The sequence below is a fragment of the Lycium barbarum genome, chromosome 8, assembly GCF_019175385.1.
Source record: "Lycium barbarum isolate Lr01 chromosome 8, ASM1917538v2, whole genome shotgun sequence".
In the NCBI taxonomy this organism is placed as follows: domain Eukaryota; kingdom Viridiplantae; phylum Streptophyta; class Magnoliopsida; order Solanales; family Solanaceae; genus Lycium; species Lycium barbarum.
Window position 1 is genome coordinate 84247726 of NC_083344.1, and position 16495 is coordinate 84264220.

General features: G+C 38.8%; 2 long non-coding RNA genes across 2 annotated transcripts; both read left to right on the plus strand.

The window, feature by feature from the left end:
• Positions 1-589: 589 nt before the first annotated feature.
• Positions 590-3226, plus strand: LOC132605119 (uncharacterized). The gene is made up of 3 exons (XR_009569042.1): positions 590-994; positions 1659-1715; positions 2712-3226. It is a non-coding gene; the product is annotated as an uncharacterized LOC132605119 (long non-coding RNA).
• Positions 3227-5789: 2563 nt separating this feature from the next.
• Positions 5790-8429, plus strand: LOC132605120 (uncharacterized). Its single transcript, XR_009569043.1, has 3 exons — positions 5790-6195; positions 6860-6916; positions 7913-8429. It is a non-coding gene; the product is annotated as an uncharacterized LOC132605120 (long non-coding RNA).
• The last annotated feature ends 8066 nt before the right edge of the window (positions 8430-16495 follow it).

The following is a 16495-nucleotide window of genomic DNA, read 5'->3' on the forward strand; positions in this document are numbered from 1 at the left end:
TCGTAAGGGATTAGAAGTTAAACAATTGAAGAAAATAAGTTTTTGCTGAGGTTCGAAATTTATCTGAATGGAATACGGTCCAAGCTATAATATCCGTATTTTTGGACTAGGAAATTAAAACGTCCAGCATGAGCAAATTTACCCGAACCCGAAGGATTTGGTCATATTCAAGCATGAAAATCAAGAACTCGGTGTATATAAAGAATGAAATTCCGAAATAATTTAGCATTTAACAATTGTGGTGACGGTGATTGGAAATAATATTTTATGTGTGCTAAAAGAGGCTACGGAGTAGTAGCATATTTCATGATTTATGATGATGAGTATATGAAGTGTATTAAAAATGATTGCTATTTAAGTGAATTGGATCAAAAAAAAAATTAATTATGTGGCTAATTGGTTAATCATTAGATGTTTAGTGGGAGGATAATATACATTAAATAGTGGATAAGTATTAAAGATAGTGTGTCCACGTGTGTACTCAGCACAAAGATGATCAAGTGACTAATACATTCCTATTAGTGACACATATGGAATAGTCAAATAAATTTAACATTTTATAAAAGTGGCGGGACCCATGGTCTATTAGATGTAGAACCCTTGGGGAACATTTTAGCCGAACTTTTCCCTAATATAAGTATGGGCAGAACGCAGTACTAATGGAACTGTGAATTCGGTTCTTGCAATATTAATTAAGCAAATAGACCATCAAGTCTTTTTCACGTAGGAGAATTGCAAGCATACGTCTTTGGTCTTTGGGGTTCAATTGAAGGAAGAAAAACATTGTTTCCTACAATATTATGGAAGCAGCAACGTGAATGTTAGTAGCAGCAACATGATTTCCTTTTTAAGGAAGAAAAATATATTGCATTTCAAGAACAATATTCGGGTTTTGCTCACTGCTTCAACCTCGTTGTTTCGCTTTGTCGTGTTGTTAAATCCGATTTTCTTCAAGTGAAGTAAGGTGGAAAAAGATCATTTCTTGGAATATAAGGTAAGAATTATTCTCTCCTAAGCATATTTAAATTCATCCCCGTTATAGCAAAAATTTGAGATGGGAACTACGGAAATTAATTGCGGGAAATCGGATAAATGGTTATTGTTATCATACGGACTGTTTGGTGGTTATTATAAATTATTTAGTGAACTGGAATATCGTGAAACGTGTTGTAGTTATTGTTATCCTGCTTGTTGTTATACAATGTATATACAAAAATAAAGAAGTGTATACAAGTATCGATATAGGAATTGATGGAATAAACGCGAACTTACGAATAGAATTGTCAATTGATATAGTTGGAGTTGTGGGCTATTTTTCTTGTTGTAAATATATGATATAAAGCCGAGATTTGTGATAAAGGATGTCCTTATCATATTGAGAATATTTTTAAGGTTAAGAAGAAAACATACGAAAAGGTGCCATGGAGTATACGGATTGTAATTCGAACTTGTCGCTCGTTATAGAGTATCACGAAATCGTTATGGACATGCATGTTGTGTTTTTGGGATTTATTTGTTGTTGGGCTGATATACCAAATTGGGAGATGCTAATGATATAGAGGAGATGCTGCCCGTTCCGTTTTTGAATTAAGTCATCAATTAATATATATGGTATGTGAAAGTCTTCTTAAGTCACGTGTGTACTCTTACGATTATAGGTTTATCATATTAATTGTGGAAGTTCTTGGCTGGACTGAGCTCTTGAACGACGTAAGGTATGTAAAGCAACCTTCCTTCTTTTGGCATGCCTTAATTTTACATAGGCTAGATTAGGGCCTTAAGGGAATTCCAAATTCGAAATCCGAGCATGATATGATCTATATATATTCCTTGGCACTCTTATGTATGATTTGATGAAATATGAACCATTATGTTTTTGAAAGAAGTGATTTCCAAACTTTGTACAAAAAGGTTTCACTTTAATGAATTTCGTAATTTTTGAATGCCATACCTTTCGCATAAAGGCTCGGACTGTTCCAACATTTTCATAAGAGTTTGCATGATGTATAATGAGTATGTTTTCCATAAGCGGGCCTGATTCGGGTCAATACCCGTTCGTGGGTCCCGCGACACCCTTTTGGTAATTTCGGTAACTTTGGGAAAGAAATGTTGTAATTATTGTTCCGATTTCAAATATGACTATTTTACTTATCTTTTGGATTTATGATGATGATTTTATGCATATGATTCCTCACTACTCCGCTCGTGCCCTATGATATCGTTCGCCGGTTCCCGGGCCGGTTCTGTTGTCGTGCGCTTTGTGATACATTCCGGTGTTATGCTGTGATTATGGTTCACCGTGCTCCTCGCTAGAGGGCCGGGTTCCACTTATGTTTGGCGTTATGCTGTGTTTATGGTTCACCGAGCTACTCGCAAAAGAGGGTCGGGTTCCGCTTATATTTGGTGTTATGCTGTGTATGGCGTTATGCTGTGTTGTGATATGTGACGGGGATACGGAGATTTGAAACATTCTGGTGTTATGCTGTGTTATGGCGCCATCGACGGGCGGGCGACCATATTCTTCTGTACCCTACGCATGACTTACATATTTTTGAAAGTAAACAAATTTTGATATGTTGGATTTATACTTATGTTCTGTACTACTATTTCGTTTATGCCTCAGATTTGTTTCTGTATTTTCTGCTTTGCATACTCAGTACATATTTCGTACTGACCCCCTTTCTTCGGGGGGCTGCGTTTCATGCCCGCAGGTACAGACGCACAGTTCGGTGATCCCCCAGTTTAGGATATCCCCTTCAGCTGTTTGGAGTGCTCTTCTCATTTCAGAGCATACACTTTTGGTATATACTTTTGTTCGCTATGCATGTATACATTTGTTCCGGGGTACGGCGGGGCCCTGTCCCGCCATATGATTCGTTTGGTCTGTTTAGAGGTCTGTAGACTTATTTGTGGGTGTGTGTGCCTACTTCTGTACAGTTGTGTCCATATGATCTCTTTCGTTATGGCAGCCTTGTCGGCTCGCACATGTATATGTTGTTTTGTTGGCCCTATGTGGCCTTTGTTGGTATTTGCTGTGTACAGGGTTATTTTGGATAGTCCGAAAAACAAAGGAAACTCTGCCGAAATTTTCTTTGAAAATCTTATAAATTTGAAACACCGCCTTGTCGGCTTCTGTTATATACCTGGATGGGTTTGATATAATCTGAGGCAGTGTTTGATATTTGTGTCGGTATAAGTTATCTGTTTGCCACTCGGATTTGTGATTGTGTTCGGGTGCCCAATTCGGGCACTAGTCACGGCCCACGGGGTTGGGTCGTGACAGAAGTGGTATCAGAGCGGTTTGTCCTCGGAATGTCTACAGACCGTGTCTAGTAGAGTCTTGTTTATCGGTGTGTTGTGCACCACATCTATAAACAGGAAGCTACATGACATTTAGGGTGTTTCCTTTCTTGAAATCTTAGATCGTGCGATAGAGCTGTGCTATTAGGATGACTCTGTTCTGATCAGTTGTTGTGTTTTTTCAGTGATGCCTCCGAAAAAGGCAACGGCTGCCCAGAAGAAAAAGGCGGTGGTAGGAGAGACTAGCCGGGCTCGGAAGGGTACTCTGACCCTTGCTCAGATGATGCGTGATATTGCGCCCCGGCCAACAGACTCTGCTACGTCTTCATCATCGGAGGAGTCTGGAGCACCAGTCGATGCCACTATGGATCAGGGAGCGGCTTCACTATCAGCTCCAGAGGCTCCAGCGGCCGCGCCTCCAGTTCCTCAGCCAGGGGCGGAGGATAGGACGTTGAGGGAGGCGGTACAGTTATTGACTACTTTGGTAGCGGGACAGGCTCGCAGACGCGGGCCGAGAGCTGATGATGATGATGACAGGCGAGATAGCCTGAGAGTTCGTGACTTTCTGACTTGCGGTCCCCCAGAGTTTTTCGGGTCTAAGCCCGACGAGGACCCCCATGACTTTATTCGGGGGATGCGGCGCTCACTAGACTTGGCCAGGGCTTCAGAGACCGAGTCGGTTGAGTTGGCCTCGCATAGACTTCGGGATGTTGCTACCCACTGGTATGAGTCCTGGGAGCTATCCAGGGGAGAGGGTGCTCCTCCAGCTACTTGGGACGAGTTTGTGACTGCTTTCACCCGCCGCTTTCTGCCCCCAGAATTGCGACGGGCGCGGGCTGATCGATTTTTACATCTGCAGCAGAGGGGTCGGAGCGTTCGTGAGTATAATCTGGAGTTTGATTCCCTGGCCCGGTATGCACCTGCCGTAGTTGCAGATATGTCCGATCGGATGCACAGATATGTTATGGGGTTGGATCGTTATTTGGTCGACGGTTGTATGGCGGTGTCATTACAGACTGATATGGACATCGCCCGGCTACAGGCCTATGCTCAGGGTATGGAGGACCGGCACAGAGAGGATCAGTCGGGCAGAGATCGTGATAGGAGACCGCCCAAGCGGGCCAGGTCAGCTGGGTATTCTGGGGAGCCTCAAGGCGGGCAGCCTCAACAGTATGTTAGACAGTCTTCTCAGCCGGCGCAGAGTGCACTCCCGCAGTCTATCGGGGAAGGATTTGACAGTGTCAGATACTCAGAAGCAGGACAGGGTTCCAGAGCATCAGGTTCCCAGAGATTCAGAGGTCCCAGCCAGTCCAGACCACCCAGGCCCCGTTGTTCTTATTGCGGGAAATCGCACCCAGGGGAGTGTTATCGAGCTACATGAGCCTGTTTTTCTTGCGGCCGTCAGGGCCATATGATGCGTGATTGTCCGATGGCGAGTGGTTCTAGTAGTACAGTTCAGCCGGCGGGATCGGCTGCGGGTTCATTTTCTACTCCCTCAGTTGTGCGCCCTGCAGGGCGGGGTATGCCAGCACCGGCGGGTCGCGGTCGAGGCCGTGGTGGTATTTCAGGTTCTAGCGGTCCTTCGAACCGCATATATGCGTTGGCCAGCCGACAGGACCAGGAGGCGCCACCAGGTGTGTTTACAGGTGATTTGAATTTCTAAATTCGTTACATTGATTAGTAAGAAATTGATATATGCTACTCAAAAGGAAACTCCCCCGAATTGTTTGTGAGACCCTATAAGGCTAATCTAACATTCGAGGACGAATGTTCTAAAGGGGGGGAGGATGTTACATCCCGTGTTTTCATGCGTTGGAAAGTGTGTAAGTTAAATGACATTAGTAACGGAAACGAGGTTATCCCCCAAGCTTATAAGTGGTTAGGGTGATGATACAAATGTGTCGTAAGGGATTAGAAGTTAAACAATTGAAGAAAATAAGTTTTTGCTGAGGTTCGAAATTTATCTGAATGGAATACGGTCCAAGCTATAATATCCGTATTTTTGGACTAGGAAATTAAAACGTCCAGCATGAGCAAATTTACCCGAACCCGAAGGATTTGGTCATATTCAAGCATGAAAATCAAGAACTCGGTGTATATAAAGAATGAAATTCCGAAATAATTTAGCATTTAACAATTGTGGTGACGGTGATTGGAAATAATATTTTATGTGTGCTAAAAGAGGCTACGGAGTAGTAGCATATTTCATGATTTATGATGATGAGTATATGAAGTGTATTAAAAATGATTGCTATTTAAGTGAATTGGATCAAAAAAAAAATTAATTATGTGGCTAATTGGTTAATCATTAGATGTTTAGTGGGAGGATAATATACATTAAATAGTGGATAAGTATTAAAGATAGTGTGTCCACGTGTGTACTCAGCACAAAGATGATCAAGTGACTAATACATTCCTATTAGTGACACATATGGAATAGTCAAATAAATTTAACATTTTATAAAAGTGGCGGGACCCATGGTCTATTAGATGTAGAACCCTTGGGGAACATTTTAGCCGAACTTTTCCCTAATATAAGTATGGGCAGAACGCAGTACTAATGGAACTGTGAATTCGGTTCTTGCAATATTAATTAAGCAAATAGACCATCAAGTCTTTTTCACGTAGGAGAATTGCAAGCATACGTCTTTGGTCTTTGGGGTTCAATTGAAGGAAGAAAAACATTGTTTCCTACAATATTATGGAAGCAGCAACGTGAATGTTAGTAGCAGCAACATGATTTCCTTTTTAAGGAAGAAAAATATATTGCATTTCAAGAACAATATTCGGGTTTTGCTCACTGCTTCAACCTCGTTGTTTCGCTTTGTCGTGTTGTTAAATCCGATTTTCTTCAAGTGAAGTAAGGTGGAAAAAGATCATTTCTTGGAATATAAGGTAAGAATTATTCTCTCCTAAGCATATTTAAATTCATCCCCGTTATAGCAAAAATTTGAGATGGGAACTACGGAAATTAATTGCGGGAAATCGGATAAATGGTTATTGTTATCATACGGACTGTTTGGTGGTTATTATAAATTATTTAGTGAGCTGGAATATCGTGAAACGTGTTGTAGTTATTGTTATCCTGCTTGTTGTTATACAATGTATATACAAAAATAAAGAAGTGTATACAAGTATCGATATAGGAATTGATGGAATAAACGCGAACTTACGAATAGAATTGTCAATTGATATAGTTGGAGTTGTGGGCTATTTTTCTTGTTGTAAATATATGATATAAAGCCGAGATTTGTGATAAAGGATGTCCTTATCATATTGAGAATATTTTTAAGGTTAAGAAGAAAACATACGAAAAGGTGCCATGGAGTATACGGATTGTAATTCGAACTTGTCGCTCGTTATAGAGTATCACGAAATCGTTATGGACATGCATGTTGTGTTTTTGGGATTTATTTGTTGTTGGGCTGATATACCAAATTGGGAGATGCTAATGATATAGAGGAGATGCTGCCCGTTCCGTTTTTGAATTAAGTCATCAATTAATATATATGGTATGTGAAAGTCTTCTTAAGTCACGTGTGTACTCTTACGATTATAGGTTTATCATATTAATTGTGGAAGTTCTTGGCTGGACTGAGCTCTTGAACGACGTAAGGTATGTAAAGCAACCTTCCTTCTTTTGGCATGCCTTAATTTTACATAGGCTAGATTAGGGCCTTAAGGGAATTCCAAATTCGAAATCCGAGCATGATATGATCTATATATATTCCTTGGCACTCTTATGTATGATTTGATGAAATATGAACCATTATGTTTTTGAAAGAAGTGATTTCCAAACTTTGTACAAAAAGGTTTCACTTTAATGAATTTCGTAATTTTTGAATGCCATACCTTTCGCATAAAGGCTCGGACTGTTCCAACATTTTCATAAGAGTTTGCATGATGTATAATGAGTATGTTTTCCATAAGCGGGCCTGATTCGGGTCAATACCCGTTCGTGGGTCCCGCGACACCCTTTTGGTAATTTCGGTAACTTTGGGAAAGAAATGTTGTAATTATTGTTCCGATTTCAAATATGACTATTTTACTTATCTTTTGGATTTATGATGATGATTTTATGCATATGATTCCTCACTACTCCGCTCGTGCCCTATGATATCGTTCGCCGGTTCCCGGGCCGGTTCTGTTGTCGTGCGCTTTGTGATACATTCCGGTGTTATGCTGTGATTATGGTTCACCGTGCTCCTCGCTAGAGGGCCGGGTTCCACTTATGTTTGGCGTTATGCTGTGTTTATGGTTCACCGAGCTACTCGCAAAAGAGGGTCGGGTTCCGCTTATATTTGGTGTTATGCTGTGTATGGCGTTATGCTGTGTTGTGATATGTGACGGGGATACGGAGATTTGAAACATTCTGGTGTTATGCTGTGTTATGGCGCCATCGACGGGCGGGCGACCATATTCTTCTGTACCCTACGCATGACTTACATATTTTTGAAAGTAAACAAATTTTGATATGTTGGATTTATACTTATGTTCTGTACTACTATTTCGTTTATGCCTCAGATTTGTTTCTGTATTTTCTGCTTTGCATACTCAGTACATATTTCGTACTGACCCCCTTTCTTCGGGGGGCTGCGTTTCATGCCCGCAGGTACAGACGCACAGTTCGGTGATCCCCCAGTTTAGGATATCCCCTTCAGCTGTTTGGAGTGCTCTTCTCATTTCAGAGCATACACTTTTGGTATATACTTTTGTTCGCTATGCATGTATACATTTGTTCCGGGGTACGGCGGGGCCCTGTCCCGCCATATGATTCGTTTGGTCTGTTTAGAGGTCTGTAGACTTATTTGTGGGTGTGTGTGCCTACTTCTGTACAGTTGTGTCCATATGATCTCTTTCGTTATGGCAGCCTTGTCGGCTCGCACATGTATATGTTGTTTTGTTGGCCCTATGTGGCCTTTGTTGGTATTTGCTGTGTACAGGGTTATTTTGGATAGTCCGAAAAACAAAGGAAACTCTGCCGAAATTTTCTTTGAAAATCTTATAAATTTGAAACACCGCCTTGTCGGCTTCTGTTATATACCTGGATGGGTTTGATATAATCTGAGGCAGTGTTTGATATTTGTGTCGGTATAAGTTATCTGTTTGCCACTCGGATTTGTGATTGTGTTCGGGTGCCCAATTCGGGCACTAGTCACGGCCCACGGGGTTGGGTCGTGACAGATGGGTCCACAGGCGCACAGGAATGAACTTGAAATAACATATAAACAATTTAATTTAGATTTATTCTAAAATGAACCTGAAATAAATAAATAATTAATAAATTATTTTATTTTAGTGTAAAAATCAAACCTGTGTGTCGACGGCCTCCTGAGATGCCTGGTGAGAGGGCTCCTGAGCTGGCTCCTCAACGGTCTCTTGAGTGGGGCCCAGTACAGGAGATGGGTCCACAGGCGCAGTGGAATGAACCTGAAATAATATATAAACAATTTAGATTAGATTTAACCTGAAATAAACAAATAATTAATAAATTATTTTACTTTTTTGTAAAAGTCAAACCTGTGTGTCGACGGCCTCCTGAGATGCCTGGTGAGAGGGCTCCTGAGAGTCGCCATGCATCATCGACGCCCGCATATAGAGTCACCATGCATCGTCGACGCCATCTGGGCCTGCTGCTGCATATAGAGTCGCCATGCATCATCGACGCCCGCACGCTCGTCCCTCGCATAGTGGTCATGCTCCCAAACCGTAGCCGCGGGTATATTCTGTACATACCCAAACTGTCGTAACACACGGTCGGGCGCGTGATACTCAACGATATCCATATGTATCAATGGACACTGCGACATCCACATATGCTGACCAGCCCTACAAAACGCCGGCAGCTCATCCAAAATATGATCATACAGCGTCCATATAAAAGCCTATAAAAAGAATTGAACTAGTTAACAATAAAAGATTAAAATAGTAGCTATGTGGTCTAGCGTGTGGATCCAAAATATGAACATACCGTCTGCGCCGTCATGCGGTCTAGCTGATCCCTAAACGGGAGAAGGTTGTGATGCGTCTCCGCACGTCGGCGAACGCCTCGCAACCATCTCCGCGCGTATGGCATCGGCACAGTAAGATAGTCAACGGGAGGGTGAGCTGGTATGGGCTCAAAAGGTCTCAACCTAGTCCACACCCATATCTGATATAGTCATTTAAAAAATATTTTATCAGTCGTCGTTTTAAAAAAATATATTTTGTGTTTAATTACACACACTTAAATATATTACCTGAAGGAGCGAGCAAAATGCAGGGACCTCTACCCTCGTGCCCATAGAACATCGGCATAATCCTCGATACATGTAGCCCAGCACAACAGCGCCCCAACTATAACATCCTACCTCGGCGAGATCGTCGATATATCGAAGATACCTCAAGCTCAAATGCGAACCCGAAGTGTTCGGGAACAGGATGGCCCCGAATATGATGAGTAGGTATAGACGCGCTCGTCAGTCAACGTCAGCCTGAGGCGTGTCCTCTCCAATCGAATGCTGCATGTCTGTGAGGCGCAAGTGAGCGTAAAGGGCCGACAACAAAAGCCGACTCTGGCCGGAAATGTGACCATCCAGAGCCGCGAAACCGGTGAGCCTAGTCAACTCATCCCGGTAAGGCGGCAGCACAGGAGGCTCCTCAATATATAATGGGCGTCCATCAACCTGTAGCCCATAAATGACCTCCACATCTTGAAGGGTAATGGTAGCCTCACCGGTGCGGAGATGAAATGCGTGCGTCTCCGGTCGCCACCTCTCAATCAATGCCGTCACTAGCGACCTATCGTGCTGTACCCGACCAACTTTGACGCACCGGTAGATACCGCCCCGACGTAGTATATCCAGGACACGAGGATATGGGGGGCGAGCAGCTAAGATCTCCCATGCTGAGTCCCCTAACCGGGTACGGACCTGAGACTCAAGCTGCAGGTCGGATATCCATATATGTTGCGACCTATGCTCGGGCTGAAGATACAATAACTCTCGATCGAAGGGCCCCGGATCAAGAGGGTGGTGATCCATCTGTTTTACGCATTTTAAATCAATCATTAACAAGTAGTATTAGTTATGTAATCTTTTATCAAAAAATTTATTAAGGATTGTGGTGACCCATCTGTTTTACGTATTTTAAATCAATCATTAACAAGTAATATTAGTTATGTAATCTTTTATGGAAAATTTTATTAAGGATTGTGGTGACCCATCTATTTTACGTATTTTAAATAAATCATTAACAAGTAATATTAGTTATGTAATCTTTTATCGAAAATTATATTAAGGGTTTTCAATCCTAAGCTACGGGTTATGAATCCTAAACTAAGGGTTTTCAATCCTAAAATATAAAGATTAAAAATTAATAAGTCAAATAATTAACAATTAGTTAGCATACAATTAGTATAAATAATTAATAAATAAACAATTAACTAACTAATCAAATAATTAACAAGTTATTATCATATATTTAATAAATAAACAATTAAGTAACTAATCAAAAAATTAATAAATTATTATCATATATTTAACAAATAAACAATTAATTAACTAATGAAACAATTAAGAAATTATTAACAAATAAACAATTTCCTTAGCAAAAACTAAATAAATAATTAGTCAGTCTAACAATTGAAATAGCTAGTCTAATAATTAATAAATACTTAAGTCGCTAATCAAACAATTAACAAATACTAAATAAACAAGCAATAAATAATTAACTAATTAATAATAGATAAACAAATTAAAAAAATAAAAAATTTATAGGGGGCAGTCCGCACCCACTGGGCAGTCCCCGCGCCCACTGCCCAACAATGCGCAAAAAAAAAAGCGCAATCCACCACAGATCCGTCCTAAGGTAATAATATATTTAGCAATGTAATAAAAAATTCGTAGTAAAATACCTAAAATGAAGGTGTTTTTGAGTTTTCAAAATGAGTTCTGCACCGCTATATTCCAAAATCTAACCTTAGAAACTTGTTCCTACACTTCAATATACCAAGAATATTGAGTTTTAGATTGAAAAACAGCAACAAAATAACGTTTTCGGGGTTGGGGACCACCTGAAATGGTCGTTGATGGCGGGGGTGTGGTGGGGGTGAACGGTCGGGATCTGTGGTGGGGAAGGAGGGGTCGGTTTTATGGTCCCCTCCTTCACGCACGAATTTCGTGCGTGAAACCTATTAATGTGGGTTTTTTTTTTGTACTAGTTTGGTTTAACTTTTTTTTTTTTTTGTGCTACTTAAGTCGCGGACTCCAAACTTATAGATGAAATCCTTGCTTGAAACCTCTCAAAATTGAGCTTCCCAAGTCTCAAAATTATGAAGAATAAAATAAAATCACTAAAGTGGGCGATTTATACTTGAACTGGAGCCTCAACATTGCGGAATGCACTAAACCAGTGCTGGTTACACTGGCAGTGCACAAGTTCCAAAAAAAATCTAACTTTTTTTCAATGACGCCGAAACTCACCCGACCCTATCCAACCCAAATTGTATTATTGACTAATCTAATGTTTCAAAACATTATTTTGGAATACAAATTCTCAACCAAAAAAAAAAAAAGGGTTGGGTCGTTACATTTTCTACATCCATTGGCTCTAAAATTTTCTCCATCCAGCCAAAATTTGTTTCTTGCTATCAGATAACAACTCGCCTCTGTTTTCTTTTTCATCACACTCTTTCATTGATTCTCTTTGTTTACACTATTCTTATCGGAGTCTTAAATTTCACTATCTTCTGTAAGACAGTCATCAGGATTAAAGGCTTGAATTCATTATCTCTTTGTACACAATTCTCAGGATTAAGACTTGAATTTCATTCTCTCCATTAGCACAGTTCTCAGCATTAGAGCCTTGAATTGTTTTATTGAGTTTTAAACAGTTTTAGAAATATTTTCATGTTTCTTATAATCCTAATGTGACCACAAGTCCACTTATTAATGATCCTCTTTAAAACTGCCACTTGGAATATTGTTCATATGATAAATACAAATGGAAAGGGAAAAAAATAAACGGTTACAATTTAGATGAAAGCTCGAAGTTTCTTTCGGTAAAAAAAAATTCCAAACGATCAGTGGTGTTTGTTTTGAAAATCAAAAATTTTGAATTTGTTTTTTCAGGTTTTGCCAAAAAAAAAAAAAATGTATTGAGCTATTTTTGCATATTACTATATATAATAAGGGTCAATCTAACTTTTTTTGTAGTATTTAGTTAGAATCCTTGGTTACATTACAACTAAGGTTGTCAATTAAAGATTTCCTCTTCCAAATTTATCCCTATATTTGTCTTTTATTATTTCCTCTACTATAGGGTGTTTTAGAAATATTAAGGTACTTCTAAGCCTTTTTTTATTATAGAAAATCGCTTAGACTAACTTTTTGAAGGTCTCTAACTTCTTCATATGGCTTATTTTTATTCCTACTTTATTTCTTTATTATTTAAGGTGCCACACCCAATTTTGGTAAATTTAGAAAATTTTAAGGTCCTCTTAAAATGCTTAAGAAATTATGAATTGTGATTATGTCAATTAAAAAAAAAACACGTCACTATGCATAATTTGAATGAGAGAATACACCACATTTGCAGTTACCTTAATTAAAACATGTATTGCATAAAAAATAGAAATTTCTCTAATTAACAGCTCTTTAATTGTTCAGTGTGAAACTTTGAAAATTTAATAGATAAATTGGTCTTAATTTGGATTAGATATTGTTACCTAAAATGTTTTTTTAATCTAATCATTTGTTAACAATATTGAATTTTGAATCTGTTCATCGGCATGTTTTGTTGGTTTGTATGTTGATTACCCATATCGTTCATGCTTAGCAAAATTAATAACTTTCTTTTTTGGACATTATTTTATGTATTATAATAATTTATTTTTTAAATATGATGCATGCATACTTAATTATACTTTCTATGCATAACGAACAATGTAAGTTGTAGTTTATACTGCATTCATCTAAAAAAATAATGCAAGACGTACTACGTGGTTAGTCAGTTCAATTTTTGGGATGAATTCATAAATATATTTCTTAATATATATTTACACTTAAAAGTTACATAAAAAGAAATTATAATATGAACTTGATGGAGTAGTTTAAATGTTGAGAACATCTTTGAAAATATGTAGTTAATGAAACAATTTTTAGTTTTCAGCAATAGTAATGTCAAACATCTCGTGACAAAAGAGAGTAAACTTTTTATGTTTTTTGAGTATCATTTTTTTTACGCGGGTAAAAAAGATGTTAGGCAGTGTTTGTTAGCATAGGAAAACATGATTAAATGAATCGTGAAGCATCGAATCTTCATTTGTGTTTGAGAAAATAATTAAAATATACATTTTATAAAATAATGTACCATTTAAACTAGAAAAAGGAAAAAATATCATTTTCTCATCACGTAAATTTTTAGAAAGTAAAAGTAAAGTCTAATTATATTAAGAAAAGTAATTGTTCACCAAAAAAAAAAATTTAATTGTCTTCGTCTTTTCAATATACATTGTATAATTTAATTGAATTAACATCTACAAACATTTGTAAAGTATAAAATTTTATTTTTATTTATTTGAAAGATATTTTTGTTTATAAGTAACTTCATTAAAATCTCAACAAAAGAACAAATATAGCATATCTAATTGATGTCTCTGGAACCAAACTTTTTATTTTTTGAAAGAAAATGTTATAGTTCATATTGGATATATGTTGTTAAAAATTAAGAGACTTTATGTCATGTATTAATTAGTTTGAAGGTAAAAAAAAAAAAAAAAAAAAAAAAAAAAAAAAGGTCTAAAGTAAGGACAAAAAAAGAATTTTTGTTCAATTTTTAAATATTTTTATGCAATTTAAATATATGGGAAGCCTTTAGTTTTTAAGCTTTTGCATAAAGTATCAAACTAATCTTTCAATAATTTAATGTCATAAAGAGTGCGGAAAAAATAAAAAATAATTACAATTGTAACTTTTAATCTTGATTTTGGGCCGTGCTAGAGTTTGCAGAAAAAATCAAACTAATCTTTCAATAACTTAATGTCACAAAGAAGCGGGAAAAAAATAAAAAATAATTACAAATTTAACTTTTAATCTTAGTTTTGAGCCCGGACTTAGCACGGGACAAATGCCACTAGTTACTTAACACGATAAGATCCTCCATAACGTGATTACGTAGTGTTAACCTCCATGAGAACCATTTTATAATTGCCCATTCAGATTATAGGGTAATGTAAAGTGGTATCAAGCACATAACAAAGTAGAACTTCACTTTTGAAGGCTACTGAAGTTCAATGCTTTTATTGATCTTTATCTATGGATTTATAATCGATATATACTTGGAGACATGTACGAAATACTCAAGATAGAGTCCAAATTACAAGAGAATATCTCTTTAAAGTAATTCTAGTGGATTTTGTATTCGACTCAAATTTTGTTTTGGATAAGTCATCTTTAATACTCCCCTTACAAACTAAAAAGAGGGTTTCTGTTAGACCCCTAAGTTCGGACTTAGACGTATGCGGGCGTGGGCAGTGTCAAGGGCTTGTGCATTGCCCCTTGACATGGGCCTATGTGGGTGTTAAAAGCAATGTGTGGGGTTGCTAAGTCAAGGTGCTTGGGTGTTGGAAAGGTAGCTTGACGAATGTCAGTGGCACGACAGGCACATGGCACCAGGCGAGCATGCGTGCAGGCAGTGGGTTGACTCGGACGGACATGGGTGTTGGCATGGGCTGGACGAGGGCAAGGTAGATGGGCAAAGCAAGGCATTGGCATGGCATTGACATGAAGATGGGTGAAAAATATTCTAAGTGTTGGGAGAAGCTATGAGGCAGAATTCGGGCTAGGCACGCGCACGACACATGGGGGGAGCATGCATGTGGCACATGTGACGGCTACACAGTGTGCGCGGCATGTGCGACGGTTGAGGCGAATTTCTAAAGGCTTTGCCCACATGGGCGAAGTGTTCCCTTAGAATCAGCATAATGTTCCCATATGTAACTGTTGGCACATGCCAAGCACGCCTCTTCCCTTGTAACTGCCCCTGGCAGGTTTCTTTATGTAGCAGAATTTGGCTATGGCATTTATCAGTTTGGTAAGCCTCCAAATTCGTGAGTCCTTTGTAATATCTGAGAGATAATAAAAGGTTGGTCATTTGCCTGCAAACGTGTGTGTATCTTTCATTGTGTGCTAACCCAAAATTGAATCTAAATGTCAAACGTGTGTGTGCGCGAAGGCTGAAGTTGGCTATGACGCTGACTGTCGAGCAGTGGTGACTGTTACACCTCCTATTTTATTTCAAGGAAATTTCGGCTTATTAGTGATGTATACCGTCGGTACGGTAGCCCGCACCAAAGTCTTGGTTATGAGATATTTTGCTTGGTATGTGTACAGGTGTATAAGTATGTATTCTGGACATTTCGAGGGAATTGGAAGTGAAACGAATTGAATCGGAGCAGTTCAAGAAACTGCTAACACCAGTCAGCGTCGACGGCCCAAGGGACGGACTGTCGACACGTCGACGAGTCGTCGCCTGGCACCGTCGACGAGGTTCTGCGATCAGACATCTCAGGCGGAGGATCGACGGCGCACGTCGACGAGCCGTCGACCCTGCTCGTCGACCCGCCGATCTGGAAGTTTCCAGCCCTGTCTATAAATATAAGAACCCACGTTTTATTTCATTATTTTTCACAAAAAGCAGATTCTATATCTCTCTAGAACCCTCCAAAAACCCTCTCTTCATTTTCATAACAATCTATACCAAAAAGCCAAGATCAAAGCCAAGAATTAAGAATTTCTTTGGCATGCAAGTGGAGGATTTCATTCTAATGGAGTGGAGTAACTCAAGGCTTATTTCAAAGTGATTAAGGTAAGTTTTATGATTCTTCCATGTTATTTAAACTATTGAAGGGTTAAAAGACTTGAATTATGGAGAAAAAAGGAACATGAGTTGCAAGTATGAAAATAAAGATATTTTTAAATCATGACTTGACTTGAATCATAATTCTTGATATGTAATGAGTGCAATCTTGCTATTAATGGTGGTAAAGATGTTGTAGAGGCATTGTATGAGGATGGACACGGATGGTGCCATAGCTAGGGTCATAAAGGAGTGATAGGGAATGTTGGGATTGATAATGTCTAGCTTGATGAAATTGTGGATTAAGATATGGTGGTTGTTGTTGTGATATTGGGAATTATTATTATCATCATTATTA